Source organism: Balaenoptera borealis (assembly GCF_965194805.1).
Source record: "Balaenoptera borealis genome assembly, chromosome: 1".
NCBI classification, from domain to species: domain Eukaryota; kingdom Metazoa; phylum Chordata; class Mammalia; order Artiodactyla; family Balaenopteridae; genus Balaenoptera; species Balaenoptera borealis.
Genome location: NC_138860.1, coordinates 55,412,699 through 55,429,853, shown reverse-complemented (window position 1 = coordinate 55,429,853; position 17,155 = coordinate 55,412,699). Strand labels below are relative to the sequence as shown.

The 17,155-nt window shown below is 44.0% G+C and overlaps 1 protein-coding gene and 1 long non-coding RNA gene across 3 annotated transcripts in view; one reads left to right on the top strand and one right to left on the bottom strand.

The window, feature by feature from the left end:
* Positions 1-17,155, bottom strand: part of TNR (tenascin R) — a 425,185-nt gene that overhangs the window by 222,180 nt on the left and 185,850 nt on the right. Inside the window, exon 1 of one of the 2 annotated variants that reach the window (XM_082363711.1) lies at positions 47-12,106. The exons of the other annotated variant lie outside the window; for it this stretch is intronic. The gene's annotated coding sequence lies outside the window, so the exon portion shown is untranslated. Of the gene's footprint in view, positions 1-46; positions 12,107-17,155 lie in introns of those variants that run through there. 2 annotated transcript variants of the gene reach the window in all.
* LOC309604675 overlaps positions 1-17,155 on the top strand; it is a 426,266-nt gene that overhangs the window by 349,820 nt on the left and 59,291 nt on the right. The window lies entirely within an intron of this gene.

The window sequence follows — 17,155 nt, the reverse complement described above, 5'->3', positions numbered from 1 at the left end:
GTTGTAGAGATACTATGGGCTGGCACGTCCTCCCGCCTTTCGGGACCTCCCAAATTCTCCTGGTTAGTTTTCTGAAGCAGCATCATGTTCTTTATCGGGACCTCCTGCTGTGAGACAACTCAGGCAAGAGGTAATCATCGTGCCTGGCCAAGGTGGGCAGTTTTGGTCAACAGTTCCCTAACACCTGGAAAAAATGAACGGGAAAGGTAACCTTCTAGAATCATTCAGCTCCAGGGGGTTGACTCAAATCTTTGAATGGTGATGCCAGAAATGCCAGAATCTGGGGGTAGCAAGGGGATAGAAAAGATTTTCAATTTCTTTCATTGGTCAGGATCACGGTAAAATTACCCAAAGCGGACTCTACTGGCCTCAAGAGAGCTGATGACTCAGGAAAGAGCCTAGCCCTTAGCCCTCTCTACTGGGGCAGCCGCTCCTGCCTGTGGATAGCCCCAGCCTGGAGCCAGAGTGTTTAATCTCTTTGGATGGCAGGCGAGTGCCTCAGCCTAGCCCTGAAAGAGCAAAACTAGAAATTCATCTTCTGTACCTTTCTTCCTTTACCGCATCTTTGTTCTGGCCCAGCATTCACTTCAAATCCACCAATTCTCCCCATCCCCATAGCTACTCACTTTGCCCAGGGTCCTAGCATCTCTTGCCTATTTTTCTCCCTCCTCCCCCTCCTCCTTCTCCTCCTTCTCCTCCTCCTCCTCCTCATCATCATCATTGGGCTTCCTGCCTCCACTCTCAGCCCCCTTCCAATCCATTCTCCATTCTGCTCTCAGCATATTTCTAAAGTAAATCTACTCAGGTTATTTCCCTTCTTAAACCTCTCAAGGTTTAAGGTGTGCCCAAAGTATTTCATGATCCCATCCTGTTTACCTCCCTGACCTCTGTTCTCACTGCCACCCTCTCCTGCCTGCTGTCTGTCCTCCAACCATGCTCGGCTACTTGCGTTTTCCCCAACTTCCAAGCTCTCACTCTCTGGGCCTTTGCATTTGTTGGTCCATCTGCCCAGAAACTTCTGCCTGGTTAATATTTATCCTCCAAGATCACCTCCTCCAGGAAGACCTCCTGACACTCCAGGGATGGTTTAGGTAACATTCACTCTGTCTCCTCTCCCCTACACCACGAGCTCTCATAATAATCTTTACATATAAGTTGGTGTGTCCTCAGCACCCGGCTTTGTGCTTGGCCAGCAGAAGAGGGTCAATTAGCATCAAACCATAACATGAAACTTCAGAGGCCCCTGCAGCTCCCTGCACCTATAGCTTGGAGAACTCGATTGACTAGGTAAAGGGAAGATGCCCACATTGAATACTGCTGTATGCTGCTAGAAACTGTGTGCAGAGGGAAAACAAACAAGTGATTAAGTAATGGCAGGCAAGTATTTCACTGAGTCCTATCCAAATAAAATAACAGGAAAAGTGCCTTTCAGTACTGATTAACCGCAGCTGAGAATTAAAAGATCATTTGTAACAAATCATTACAGTCAACTGATTAAAAATGAATGAGTTTGTACAGAGAACCATTACTGAATCTGGAGCGAAAATAAAAAAGACAGTTAAAGCTCATTAACTTGAGACTTCCAACCTGTGTATGTGTCGCTGCATGAGGCTGATTTACCATTTACACCAAAGGGGCACCAACCAACCGTGGACGAAGAGCAGGAATCTGAGTATGAGTTCACAAACCCCATGCCTGGCTCTGTGAGGTCGGTGAAGTTTCTCTAAGCTTCTGTATTGGTTACTGAGAAAATGGAGATGATAACACCATTATCATGTTATGTTATGTAAGCTGAACCATATGAAATTGCTGACAGTTGACTGTATTTAACCTTCAGAAATGACAATTTCATATGGTTCAAACTGATATTTTTTTTGTGAGGATCAAAATGAAATAATGTAAATCGGAAGATGCTCTACACATGCAAGGCTTGCTGAAAGTTACCTCCCAGCACTACAGCAAGACTGTGACAACTGGCAGCAGTGTGGTGTTCACCTGGGGCAAATCCCAGGAACGGTGAGCCTCCCTCATTTGCATTAATAACATTAGGTTGGAGAAAGAGGAAAGAAGAAGACTAAAAGAGATAAAAGGATTCCTGCAACTCTCAACCCAAGCCCTCCCTTCCTCCCAGGAGGACACTATGCCACATCCCTTGTGCTATTTTTTTTTTTTTAACATCTTGATTGGAGTATAATTGCTTTACAATGGTGTGTTAGTTTCTGCTTTATAACAAAGTGAATCAGTTATATATATACATATGTCCCCATATCTCTTCCCTCTTGCATCTCCCTCCCTCCCACCCTCCCTATCTCAACCCTCTAGGTGGTCACAAAGCACTGAGCTGATCTCCCTGTGCTATGTGGCTGCTTCCCACTAGCTATCTATTTTACGTTTGGTAGTGTATATATGTCCATGCCACTGTCTCACTTTGTCACAGCTTACTCTTCCCCCTCCCCATATCCTCAAGTCCATTCTCTAGTAGGTCTGCATCTTTATTCCCGTCTTGCCCCTAGGTTCTTCTGATCATTTTTTTTCTTTTCTTTTCTTTTTTTTTTAGATTCCATGTATATGTGTTAGCATACGGTATTTGTTTTTCTCTTTCTGACTTACTTCACTATGTATGACAATCTCTAGGTCCATCCACCTCACTACAAATAACTCAGTTTCATTCCTTTTTATGGCTGAGTAATATTCCATTGTATATATGTGCCACATCTTCTTTATCCATTCATCTGTTGATGGACACTTAGGTTGCTTCCATGTCCTGGCTATTGTAAATAGAGCTGCAGTGAACATTTTGGTACATGACTCTTTTTTTTTTTTTTTTTTAAAGTACATTTTTTTTTAAAATTAATTAATTTATTTATATTTATTTTTGACTGTGTTGGGTCTTCACTTCTGTGTGAGGGCTTTCTCTAGTTGTGGCAAGTGGGGGCCACTCTTCATCGCGGTGCGCGGGCCTCTCACTATCGCAGCCTCTCTTGTTGCGGAGCACAGGCTCCAGATGCGCAGGCTCAGTAGTTGTGGCTCACGGGCCTAGTTGCTCCACGGCATGTGGGATCTTCCCAGACCAGGGCTCGAACCCGTGTCCCCTGCATTGGCAGGCGGATTCTCAACCACTGCGCCACCAGGGAAGCCCACATGACTCTTTTTGAATTATGGTTTTCTCAGGGTATATGCCCAGTAGTGGAATTGCTGGGTCGTATGGTAGTTCTATTTTTAGTTTTTTAAGGAACCTCCACACTGTTCTCCATAGTGGCTGTATCAATTTACATTCCCACCAACAGTGCAAGAGGGTTCCCTTTTCTCCACACCCTCTCCAGCATTTATTGTTTGTAGATTTTTTGATGATGGCCATTCTGACCGGTGTGAGATATCTCATTCCCTTGTGCTATTTTATTTGTAAGTGTAAGCTTTATTTCACTGTAAGTTTACAGTGAGTTCAGAGAGGGATGCAATGTAGTATTAGATGCACCTAGCCATCTCTGGCCCCAGGATCAGCCCCCAAAGCGGATCCCTGACTGCCCTTGTTATGAGGAAACTTCTGAATCTAAGTCACGGACATGGAAAGAGTCCTAGTAAATGTTTAGTTGAATAAATGGATGAACAAATGAATGAGTTCTCACAGCCTGGTAGGCCTATTGCCTGTCCTCATCTGGCAGAGGCCTGGTAGATGTGAAATAAACTTCATATTTTATGGCAAGACAAGAAAAATTTCTCTGCCCTTTGGCCTCCTCTCTCCCCTCACTGTGCGTTGAGTATCTGCATGATGCATTGACCAAACCTCCCCCCTCAGCAGGAATACCTGCTCAGCCATAAAGAGCAGCATTCTCCGAGCATTGACAAAACAAGTCCTTAAAGGTAACATTTCTTCTTGATCTTATAAGAGGTCACGTGACCTATCACCATGACCCTTAGATCTGGATCATGTAAACTGTCAGTGATACGTCATTTGATGTACAATCCTCTGTCTCAAAAAAACTTATATAACTGTGCCTTGACTTCTAATGGATAGAACAATTCTCAGAGCTTTCTGAGATGCTCTTCCCGGGTTATAATCCTCAAATTTGGCTCGAATTAAATTTTCCATTTCTTTCTTAGATGGACTGATTAATTTTTTGTCAATGAAGATAAAGTCACTCTGTGCCCATACCCGCAAGCCAAGGAACTAACATCATTCTGAATCTCCTGATTTGATGCAAACAATGGCAAGCAATTTCTTCATAATTACAAAGTGCTTATAATGAGACAGCTTCTTTTTTTTTTTTTAACATCTTTATTGGAGTATAATTGCTTTACAGTGGTGTTAGTTTCTGCTTTAGAGACAACTTATTCTTACCTTTAAAATAACTTCTACATGGCATTGGCCCAAACCCTTTACTTAACCAAATAACCATATATATTAATCATACACACACGCACACACACACACAAATGCATGATTTTTAAAACTCCCTTTTCCAACTGCATTAATTAAAGACCTTATTCAGAATTAACTTAACTCACCAGATTCTTTCTAATGATTTTGTCCTCATAGAAGCAAAAATGCACCCTCTCTTCACATGTACTAACTCATTTTCCTGAAGAATTGATAGATTTCTACCTTGACCCCTGGCATGTGGCTTCTGCTTGGCACTGGGAGGTATTGCTGAAGGCCAGCTTCCTGGGCATGAGAACCGTGTGATCACACAGGGCCCTGTCCTGTGCTTGACTTACTGCTTCGCTGTTGCCATTGTGAACTTCTTAATAGTGTTTGGACAAGGAACCGCACATTTTCATTCTGCACTGGGTCCTGCAAAGTACTTAGCTAGTCTTGGCAGAGATGGTCAGGAAACAGTGAGAAACACCAAAGGCAGCAAGAGTGATGGTGTAATCCAGGTTCAGAGGGCTCCCGGGGAATCTCAGGAGGGCCTAAGCTGGCCGGAGGGGCCGTTAGGAAAGCTGCAGAGTGGGCAGTCCAACTGCAGAGGAGTCTTGTTAGTTGGAGAGACAGGCTCTAGGAAAGGGAGGTTTGCTAAGGAATCCTGTGAGGCTAGAATGATCAGATTTATGCTATCGGGCTGCAGAGAGACCACGTATAACACAAAGGCAAGAAGTTAGTCCTCCAACAAAGGAAGGAGACTATGTCTCCTAAAGACAGCAAGCAGCCAGAGAGTAAAACCAATAACTGGAAAAATCTGCGCATTGTGTTAATGTGCCACAGACAGGATTATGTCATTCGCTCATTTATTTGTTCCCTCAACAAACATTTATGGAGTATCCAATGGGCCCATACTGCGTTTGTTCCTGAGCAATTTTAAAGATGATTCAGTTCCTGCTCTGGAAACTGCTAATCTATATAGAAGAGAAAGACGTGAATGAGATAATATAATGTGATTAATGTTATAAAAAAAGCATGCTGTTACCCATTGTGGAGTAGGGGCAAGGGGAATGGGCAAGGTTTTTGAGGAAGGTCTTATGAAAGGTGTTAAGACTAGATTTTGAAGGGTCAGTAGGAGTTCAGTAAAGAATGATGATGAGAAGAGCATCTAGACAGAGGGAATAGCATGAGTAAACACCTGGGAATGAGAAATATCGTGAGCCATTTTGACACTAACAGTAAGTCTAATACAGCAAAGTAGAGGATGCAAGATGGTGAGTGACAGGACAGGGTGATGAAAAGAACAGTAGGAAAAGCCTTGAATGCCATTGTATGGAGCCTGAATTGTACTGCAGGTTAATGGGAGAGCCTTTGAAGTTTCTTAAGCAGAGAAGATCAGAGTGGAGTGGATCCCACTCTGGAGATCAGAGTGGAGAAGATCAGAGTGGAGGGGACACCTTTTGCTGCAATGCAGGGATGGATTTGAGTGAAGAGTGACAGAAGCAGGCAGGTAGTTAAAGAATCACAAATATTTAAGCAAGAAACAGTAAGGGCCCAAACTCAGGTAATAGCAGAGTAAACAGAGAGTGCGGAAGAGATTAGAGATTTATCTTAAAGGTAGAATGGATTGTAGTTGACTCATTGGATGGGATGAAAAGGGGAGAACAATTAAGCCTTCCCAGTTTTCTGATTTTTTAGACCTTTGGATTGACAACATTGTCATTAACCATGATGGAGAATAAAAGAATAGGAAGGTGAGAAAATGAGCTGAATTTTGGACAGGTTAAATTCAAGGGACTGCTTCCAGTCTGTGTTAGAAATTTGGAAGCAAGTCGTAAGAATATAGGTGCTTGCTGGAGTTAAAGGCATGGATGGAATTACCTATAGAGGATCTGGACGGTTAGAAGCTCTGGAGAGCACCAGTATTTAGGAAGTGGGTGGATTAACACGATCCAGTGAAAGAGGCTGTCAGAACAAGCTATTGGAAAGGTAGAGGGAGAACCAGTGTGGTAGATTGTATTATTGTTCCCTATAATTTTCTGTCTTTCCTGGAAAATCATTGGCCCTGCTCATTGCGAGTGGGAGGAGTGTAGTTCTTTGATCTCTTGATGTCAGGCTTGGACCATGTGACTTGGTTTGGCCAATGGCACATGAGCAAAGGTGATGTACACAACATCCAAGCAGCAGATTTAGGAATCACTGTGTGGTTCTGCCATAAGATCCTCTGTTCCTGACACCTGGATCCCCAGATGAAGAATAGACAAGGGCAGAGCTACATCCGACCCTCAGCTGCTGTGGATTGTGAGCAGAAAGGAGACCTTTATTAGCGTAAACCACTGAGATTTAGGGATTGCTACTTTAGTGTAACATAGCAAAAGCTGACTGTTACAACCAGAAAAGAACAGTGTCTCAAAAAATGAAAGAAACACTTCAAGAAAAAGTGAATGGTCAAGGAGGTCAAAAGTGATAGAGAGGTAATTAGAAGTAGCAAGAGGGAGGTGATGGGTGATCTTGGTGAGACCAGTGTTAGCGGTGTGGTAGGAGCTGAAACCAGATGGCTGTGGATTGATTCCTGAATGGGAGGTGAGGAGGTGGAGATTGTAAGTGTACATTACTCATTTAATGATGTTGACTGAAGAGAGGGAAAGAGAGAGAGAGAAACAGTTTAAGGTGGAGACAGAGTAGGAGGAAAGTTTTATTTAGGTTAGAGGAGATTTGAAACTGTTTGCAGACTGAGGAGGAAGATTTGCTGGAAATGGAGAGATTGAAGATGTAAGTACAGCTGGCCCTCCGTATCCACAGGTTCTGCATCTGTGTATTCAACCAACTGCAGATCAAAATTATTTGGGAAAAAAAATTCCAGAATGTTCCAAAAGCAAAAATTGAATTTGCTGCTCATCAGCAACTACTTACATAGCATTTACACTGTATTAGATATTATAAGTAATCTACAGATGATTTAAAGTACACGGGAGGGTGTGCATAGATTATATGCAAACAGTATGCCATTTTATATAAGAGACTTGAGATCCTGGAACCAATCCCCCACGGATACTGACCATTGACTATATTGAGGCTATATGCCTGAAAATATTTGTATCTGTGACTCCCCCATAATATTACAAATGATAATAACAAAAACTTACATGGTGCTCACCAAGTGCCTGGCACAGCTTTGAATGCTTTGCACGTATTAATTTAATCTTCAAGGCAACTCTATGACGGAGGTACTGTTATTATCATTCCCATTATAGAGATGAGTAAACTGAGGCATAGAGATTTTGATTAACTCATCCTAGTTAACACAGTTAATATGCAGCAGAGCCAGGATTCAAACTAAGGCCATCCACCTCCAGGGGGGTGGATCCTTAACCACCATGCCGTATTGTCTCTCATGGAGGTGCAGATAGATTTTAAGCTGTAAGCTGTGCCTGGGAAGATGATGTGCCAGAGAGGGTCATATGCATCATGAATGAGGGATGTGGCAGAGAAGTGTAAAGGGGGTGCCCGAGACGGAGAAAGTTCCGGTTTCTTGGAGAGCGGAATTGGAAAGTTATGGGCACCAGCCAATTGGGGTACCAGCCTGGTCTTTTTACAGGCTCCCCTCAGCCTCTGTCAGCCTGTCTGGGATTGGGTGGTGAGAAAAGATGAAAAGAGAAGAAGAGGGAAATTCGATAAAAGGAGGGCAGAAGAGTCGAGAGAAGGGGAGGAAGCCAAGCTCATGTTTCTGGTGCAACCATTACTCACTATGTGCCAAGCTTTGTGTTGAGCTGGGGGTTCCAAGAGGTAGACCTAGTCCTTTCTCTGAGGAGCTCCCCAGAATAATGGGAGGGCAGATATAAGAGGCTTCTCTGACTCTGGGGTGAGTCTCAGTGTGATGTGTGCAAAAGGCTAAAGAAAAGCAGGCCACAGAGGGACAGAATCTCCTGGCACAGACTCCACCGAACGGGAAGCAGAATTGCCAGCCATCTCTCATCCTCAGGATGCCCCCTCCTTTCACTGGCTCTTTGTGAAGATCAGGGCACGGCTGGCTAATGGAATGTGGAACTCCCCTCCAACCTGGACTAAAGGCAGAAAGGCCATGAGGGCAGAGTTGCTTTCAGAGTTCAAAGTTGGATAAATCTAAAATGGTACCCGACATCTAAGTACCCCAGCTCAGCATGCCTTTTAGGAGGCATTTCAAAGTGCGAGTGGCTTTTCATCACTATTGAGTCTGCAGGACGTGTTGTGAGTTGTCAGGTCACCCTGTGTCACCTCAGTGTGTGGCAGTTGCTCTGAACTGGAGAGGATTCCTTTGGACTCTTGGGAAGCCTGGAGACTTCCCTCCATAAGTGTGCACAGAGAAGCGAGTGAATTTCCCAAGATGGCAGTGTGAGCAAATGGGCAGAGGCTCACTTCAAGTCAGCCAGAGTCTATTTTGTTCCCAGATAAGACGTGTTGCTGAGCTGGAGTGAAATGAGCAATTGACTCTGCTCTGCAAAGTTTGCCCCTCTCTCCCTTCCTTCCTTTGCACTTTACTTTGTCTTCCTAGCTCATCCCCTGACTCTCTATTTAAGAGCAACTACTGTTCAAACAGACACACCACAAATATTAACTGTCTTATGGGAGCCAGGGGACCTCTGTCTCCCAGGTAAGCCAGGATGCCTCCTACAAATCTGCTTAGCAGAGTCCTGACCCTGGAGCACCAGATAACAGTCCATTTGAGCATTTCTGATACCAGCATCTCCTACCCAGGGTCCTCTTGGTCAGGCTGACACTTCCCACTTGGGTCGCATTCAAGTCACCTGTTCCTGAATTTATTTTGTGTGGGACTCGCCCTCTTTGAGAGAGTCCACAATTCCCAACCCCTTACCTGCAACCTTAAGCCTATATGGTCTGTACTTCTTAATTAATGGCTAGTCCCTTAATTAACTCTGCTGACCCCTGTGTGCCTTGAAGTGGAAAAGAAAAAGTACAAATCAATGGTAAGGAAAGAACTTCAGAGAAAGTGAAATTGGGGCTGGTACTTGAAGGATGATTAGCATGCTTTTGGACATATAGACAAAGAAACAGAGAGTGCTCTAGGTAGAAAGAACAGAGGGTGTACAAAGGCCCCAAAGTGTGACAGGACAGAGTGAGTTCAGGGAAAGGGGCAGTTCAGTGAGGTTAAAGTGCACACCTACGTACAGAGCATGGCAGCTACAAATGACACTGATGAAGCATGTTGTCAAGAGCATTGACTGTCCCACTAAGAAATCTAGCCTTGGGCTTGGCTCTGTAGACAACTGAGGTCCACCAAGGGTTTTTAAGTGGGGAATCTAACATGATTAGATTTGGGTTTTAGAACTCTAAGGGTGGCTGCATGAAAGGTGGATTCGATGGGCAAAGACTAGAGGCAGAGAGACGATCCCACCTGAAGCCACTGAAACCCCTCCAGGTGAGACCACAGCCAGATTCTCAGCATTGATCTCCACAGTGGACCAGGCAGACCATGAAACAGGCACGACCAAGGCAGGCTCTCGCCCAGGGACTCTCAGCCTTTCTGCAGGGAGCCATCTGGTACCCCTCCATGGGTTATAGTCTCAGAACCCTGTCTCTCCACACCTCCTTTTCACAGGAAAGTAGATAATGTAGAATTTTTGAAAAGGAAACCCAGAGAGCCTTGCTAGGAATGAAGGCTGAATGGGCAGAGTGTAAGGTCTGTCCTGCTGCCACTCCATTTATTAGCAGCAAGAGAAGGCACCTCTACAAATTTCTTCCAAATATTGCACACATTTTATTGGTTTGCTGATGCCCAGTTGGCTATAATGAGAAATTCCCCTCAACAGGAAGGTACTGAAATCAGACTCTTTTTCTTCTTGTCAATCTCTCTCCCTATACCTTCCTCCCTGCTTTCTCTCTTCTCTCCCTTTGGTCTGAGACCAAATTGTGTGTGACCTTTTCCTCCCTTTTTTGGGCCCCTCCTTCCTGGTGGTTACCTGCCAGGGGATCTCCCACCAGTTTTACTCTAAGCTAAAATTAAAAAAAAGAAAAGAAAAACAGTGAGATAGACAGGGAGTCTCTCCATGAGGGAGTGCCTGGCAGTGAAGGTTAGGAGACATCAGCTAATGAGCTACAGAATATTGGTTACATCTCATTTGATTACACTCAGAAAATGTAAAGCCATCTTTCAGTCACGACTGGTCATTTATCTGCTGAAATGTTCACAACAACACCCCCACCCACATTTATCTCCCCCTTCAGCTTCTAGTCAAGGTTTCTAGAAATTAGTGATTCATCACTGAACACAACAACTACAGTGGGATCTGCCAAGCCAGGAAAAATCACCTAGTCCCTGTGCCAAGGTGCTGTCTCTTGTTGGTAACATCTTCATGCAGCTGGCTACTCCTGGGACATAACATCTGGGGACCTGCCAGAACAGCATGTTCACCCGAGTGTGTGTATCAGGACCACTGAGGATAGATCAGAACCACAGCTCTCCAGACTGGCCTCCGGGGGATCCTAATAAGCTTGTGATTTGGAGGGGAGTGCAGGAGTCCACCTGGAGTCGGCTTTGGGTTGCTAGGCACCTAAGGCTCACTCATTTGGATGAAAGGAGAGAGGCTCATTCTTCCTGAGCCATAACTCAAGAGAGCACATTTGAAAAGTTAGGGGTCAAGTTTGCTGTTATATCTAGAGCACAGATATTAACCATTATACAGTAACAATGTGTTAATGAGGACATAAAAGACTTCTAATTAAACATACATAATTATTTTTGTCCCCTCCTAAAAGTCTCACCATGGTAGGCAGAATTCTAAGATGGCCCCCAAGATTTCCAGCTCCCTGGTATTGCATGCCCTGCCTGATCTCTGAGACTGTGCATATGAGATTTTACTCCTGTAACTAGGTATGTTATGTGGCACAGTTGATTTTAAGATAGGGAAATTATCTAGGTGAGCCTGTCCTGAGCACATGAGCCCTTTTTTAAAAGCAGAGTTTGCTTTTTTGGGGGGTGGGGCGGTGTGCTGGTTACAGAAAGGGAAGTCAGAGAGATTTGAAACACAAGAGGAATTCAATGCAAGTGAGATTCCCCATTGCTGATTTGGAGGCGGCCACATGGCAAGGACCTGAGACTGGTCAACAGCCAGCAAGACAGTGGGGACCTCAGACCTGTAATTGCAAAAAGATGGATTCTGCCAACAACCTGAAGCCACTTGGAAGTGGGTCTTTACCCAGTCAAGCTTCCAGATGACAATGAAGCTGGCCAACATCGCTATTTCAGCATTATGGGATCCTAGACCAAGGACCCAGCCAAAATGTGCTGAATTCCTGATCCACAGAAACTGAGATAATAAATTTGTGTTGTTTTTAGTGGCTACATTTGTGGTAGTTTGTTGTATAGCAATGGAAAACTAATACACTCCCTAAAAGGAATAAAGATTTGAACCCATAAAAGAAGCACTTACAGCAGAGGAGAAGTGGCAAACAAATTTTGAAAGATGGGAAGCAGGTGGACATAGGTCACCAGTTTAGAAGAGCAGAGAAAGTACCTGCAGAAGGGGAAGCCAAAAAGTAGTAATCTGATTTGGAACTCAGGAAAGACTCGGGAACTAGATATACAGGTGCCTCTGAAGACTGAAGTACAAGTGGCACAACAAACAGGAAGACTGGGTGAAAGTCCACACAAGGAGCTGATAGACAAACCCCAGATTCTCTCTCCTTCCCCACCCAGTCACACAACTTTCCTACCTTCAACTCTACAGAAGGCAAGAGGTTTACTTGCTGGAGACAAGTTGTAGAGCACAGGCTCAGTAGTTGTGGTGCACGGGCTTAGTTGCTCCATGGCATGTGGGATCTTCCCGGACCAGGGCTTGAATCCATGTCCCCTGCATTGGCAGGATTCTTAACCACTTCAGGGAAGCCTGATGAACCATTTCTTAGGAAAGTAGTAAAGGGTGTATGCCACAAAACAAAGGAATAAACCAAAAAAGATGAAGACACTGCATTGGGTGAGGGAAACAGAGGATCTTACAGAGGAAAGAAGAAAAGGGAATTCCTAGTATTTAAGCAAAGGAAGGTCCAGGAGGACCAGTCTGTCAGAGACCTGGAGAGCCACCGGTCAAGAGGTCAGGAAGACTGAAGCTTCTGGAAAGAGTATCTCCTAGGAAAACACAGAAATGACACTTTGTTTGATGGACTTGGCTGTTTTAATGCCTTATGGATCTGTCAAAGAGTTTGCTAAGAATTGTAGTTAGTCACAAAGAGGAAAAGTTGAACTCAAGGGACAACCAAGAGGTATACAAGAGATTAATTGTGATAATTGTACCCTACACAGCTGTATTGTGAATAATATTTACAAAGGCAAAATAATGTAAATACTAAATATTGTTTTAAACAACAGTTTTGATAAACTACATTGGAAGGATGGGTTGGGGAAATGTCTGTGTGCATGTGTGGTAGGTGGAATGAGGCCAGGGTTGTACAAGAGTTAAATCCTTAACTTCCACAGGAGTAAATCAGTGTATGATTTCTAAAATTTCAAATAAGAAAGTAAATTGAAGAAATGGTAGTCTAAATGTGTGATCTAAATTTCTTTAGATAAATACAAAAATAAATGGCTAAAAGTAGTTCCCTCTGAAGAACAGCCCTCAGTGTTGGGAGGAAATAGCCAAGAAATTACTTTTTTTCATGATGAGTCTTATAGTATTGTTTGAGTTTTTAAACTCTGTGTCAGCAATCAGAAGGTCATAAAAAACCTACTTTAATTTACATAGTACCTTGACAGTAAGAATACTCCTTCTTTATCCCTTGGTTGGTGTGAGAGGTGGAAAAGGGATTATTTCTGATAACTTTAACCTGGTTTGAAAACCAAGTTTTTGTATGTGAGCATATACTCCTGGTTCTCTGTACTAACCTGAGTCTTGGATGGCAAAGCCCATGTGCCTAGTGTTGAGACACAACTATAACCTTGCCTATTATGCATACAGTGCTATTGAATCTACAAAGCTGCTGCATGCACATTACCTTGTTCGATCCTAGTAGCAATCTTATGAGGTAATCAGGGCAGAGCGTAGGATACAGAGAGGTTGGGTGACTTATCCATGGTCACACAGCCTAGATTCCAAAGCAACTGTTGCTCTATGGACCTACTGAAGCCATTGATCTAAAACAAGGGGAAATATGGCATAACTTTGGGATAAGTCATTTATCTATCTCTGGTCCATTGTCTATTTTGGGACTCCTAATTTGGGGACATTGAGTCATTCTATTCTTTATTTTCCCTGTCTTTTCACCGTGCCAGTTCTTACATTTTTCCTTCCCATTCCTGAATTGCTCTTATTCCATTGCTTGGATCTCATCCCTGCCCCTTTCCTTATGCCTCCAGACTTAATTCTTGGCTTCAGGAATTGAAACATTTGAAACACTGAGAGTAATCAGATACATCATGATCATGGTGCTACCTTTATGGTTAAAGGTAACCACCACGACCTGTCCCAGCCTTGGAATCTGAATTAGACCTGGAGACCACTTGATCAAAACCACAAGGCACCCAGCCCATCACGTGTTATCTCCTCCACTCTCAGCTCATCTAGAAGTTCAGTCTTCCACAAACACAGTGGTCTTGCGACGTGGAATAGGCCCCAGAAAATGGGCTTCTCACGGTCTTTCGATCTTTTGATTTATTCCTCGAGCACACACGCAGTTTGAGACTAATGGTGGGAAAAAATGAAATGGGGAAAGTGTCGGGGTAGAAGAAAAACTACATTCAAAATATTTGCATGTATGTGCCCGCCATCAATGTCGGCTGAGGGAGAAGGTGGTTGGAGAGGTGCCCGTTTAAGTCACCAATATTTTTCCGCCCTCGGGTTCCTTAGAGATCTCTTGATCCCGTTTTGTGTTTGAGGTAGATAGGATCACAGCATCCAGTGTTATGGCTGCAGGCAAAATTCCAACATCTGAGAATATTTTCCTCCCAGATATTTAATTTCCCCTTCCAGCCGTTTCACCACTGGGGCCCTAAACATACATCACAACTCTATCTACCACATCATCTTAGCCTCTTTTGCAAGTCTTCTAATATCCATAGGAAAATAATGCTGTCTTTGATTCTGAGGCAAATCCCTAGCACTTCTTCCCTTGTTTCTAATTAGCAATATTTCTGTGGTAATTAAGACAAGAGCAGTTCCTCAGTTCTGCAGCATCTTCGATTCAGAGAGAAAGAAAAATACAACAATAACAAAAAGTCGGTCTAAGAATGACTCTGTTAGCTGACTTGACTGTATTTTAAACAATTTCAGCACCTTAGCGCTTGCGTGCACGCACACACACACACACGTCTATACACACATATACACAAGCTTGCGCACACATACACAGTACATGATATGCACGCATCTACACACACCTTGCTCACATGCATACACACACTCATGCACAAACAAGAATATTAACCCATTTCAGAAAGAAGCAGGATCCAAATGCACTAATGGAAATACTGTCATTCTGTGGGCAGAGCAAATGCATCGTCTTAAACCCTGGGCATCCCATAAAATGAACGATCTCAGTGAACTGAGTGCTGATGAAAGATGGTCAGGGAGAGGTGGCTTCCTTCTCTCACTGGATGGCTAGAGATGGGCACATTTCCTCCCTGGTCAAACACCCAGGGACTTGGTATTTTCAAGGCTCTTCAAAGGCCCGTTGCATATGTTTGCCCTGTGTTAGCTTTTGCTCTTGCTTAGTAGGGAGGGAAGTTGAAACTCTGCATTGCCAGACAAAATCTAATGTTGTAGGCTGAGCCCAGAGAGTTAACAGTGCTGTAATTTCCATTTTAGAGATGGTATTCTAAAATGTCTCTAAACTCTGGGTGTGTGCATGTGTCCAAACACACATGCTTCCGTGTACTCCTAAGGGATTAACAGAAAGGTGTTCTACATCTCAAAAAATAAAAAAAGATATCCTCTCTGCATTTATGACTTTTTAAAATCAAGGCATATTTTGAGGCTGGTGCTCATCAGCGTTCAGGCAAAGAGCTCTTGTAGTTGTGTGTGTGTGTGTGTGTATGTGTGTGTGTGTGTTTCAAGGCATTGACACATACCACAGGGCTTTATTTGTTTGGAAATTGTAATTATTTCAGGCCATTTCATAATTATTTCTCCTGTAGCTAGTTACTTTGTGCTCCTTCAAGCTGAGTTGTGCATGCTAAGAGCTGGAGCTGTGCATTGTTTGATGGCTAAGGGTGTGGGCATAGCCCGTGGGGGCTGCTGGCCCTGCTGAGGACAGGCTCCTGGCTCCATATGTCTCCAGCCCCCACCCTGAGCGTGTTCACATCTGGGGAGGCTGAGCTGGTGAGCAGGATACCTCTCTTTGCACTGGCTCTTCTCTTTCATTGTGAAATACAAGATTCTCCCATTCCCATGCCTGTCAAACCATAAAGCCATTGGGAGTTAGCACTGGTTGGGCCTTAACGGTCACCTTATTGAAACTTCTCATTTTATAAATAAAGAATCTGAGGCTTGGAGGGAAAGGTTATCCCAAGGTCATACAGCAGCTGAGCACAGTCAGGGCTAGAACGCAGGTCTCCTTACTCTGAAGCTAGCGCTCCGTCCACCTCCTTATAGTGATTTAATTTCTTTATTAAGCAACTATTTTTGAATTCCTAGTATGAATTAAGCATCACGCTAGATGCTGCAAGTTCAAAGGAGCCACAAAGTAGAGGGCACAGCAGATGTCAAATGCGACAACACACAGAGGGAAGCTCACACAGTGCCTGGCTCAGAGGAGGTATCCCATGGGTCCCAGCTTCCCTTCCCTTTCCCCTCCCTTCCCTACCAATACACCTGGAAAGAGGAAAATCTCAGATTTGAATTAGTCAAGGTTTTGCAGGTCTTGGTTGAGAAGCTGATGGGCAACTCCTGTTACTCCTTCAGAAGCACATTTTCTAGTTCTGTGATAAAACCTCCTAGGCCAGGTCCATGCCTGGAAGAACCTCCTAGGTGTTCTATAAAGGCATCAGTGCCTCCTGCTGCCCCTTTATTCCAGGGTGTTGGGTGAATGCATTGCTCACCCATGCTGGTCTGACTCATAAATACATTAGTGCTGACTCACTGACACCTACAGAGCAGGAAAAGCCATCTCCTTAGGCTTTGGCTGGAGATGGAGACATTCACGAGATGCAGAAATCAGCTCTACTCAGGGAAAGATCACTGAAACATGTTATAGGATGGTTGTCTGGGGAAAATATTGTCAAGGCTGTTCGGCTTGGAACCCAAGTTACTCTGTATGTTTCCTGAACTCATAACAGGACTCTCGTATGCCAGAGATTTAAAAGTCTCCTTGCTTTACTCTTATCCAGAAAACCAGAGACATAAAATCATGAAAAACCTGTAGTAGCTGAGCCAAGTCATCCCTGATTCCAGCCTCGAATGGGAGGATTCAACTAGAAGGTTCCTTCCAACCCTAAGGTTGTGTGACTCTAAGACTATCGCAGCCACCATGCTGCAGGCTTTACATGCATCTATCATGCATTGATTTAACACTTCTCTAGACCCTATTTAAAGTAAGAGCTATAGACTCAGACACTCTGCCCCACCTCTGGACACTCACAAGAGAAGAGTGAAGTAAGAAGATGTCAAAATATATGTATCTAATTAGAGGTTAACCAGTACTGTATCTAGAGTTTCTGGGCCCCTTTGCAAATATATGAGATCCAGGGCCATCCTTCAGGTATGCTCTCTGGCCACTGTGGTGACCATCCTGGGGCTTTATCCTCAGCCCCTCTCCGTTTGATTCTTTTCTGCCTACTCTTCAGAGCGCCAGTGATCTGTGGCACAAAGC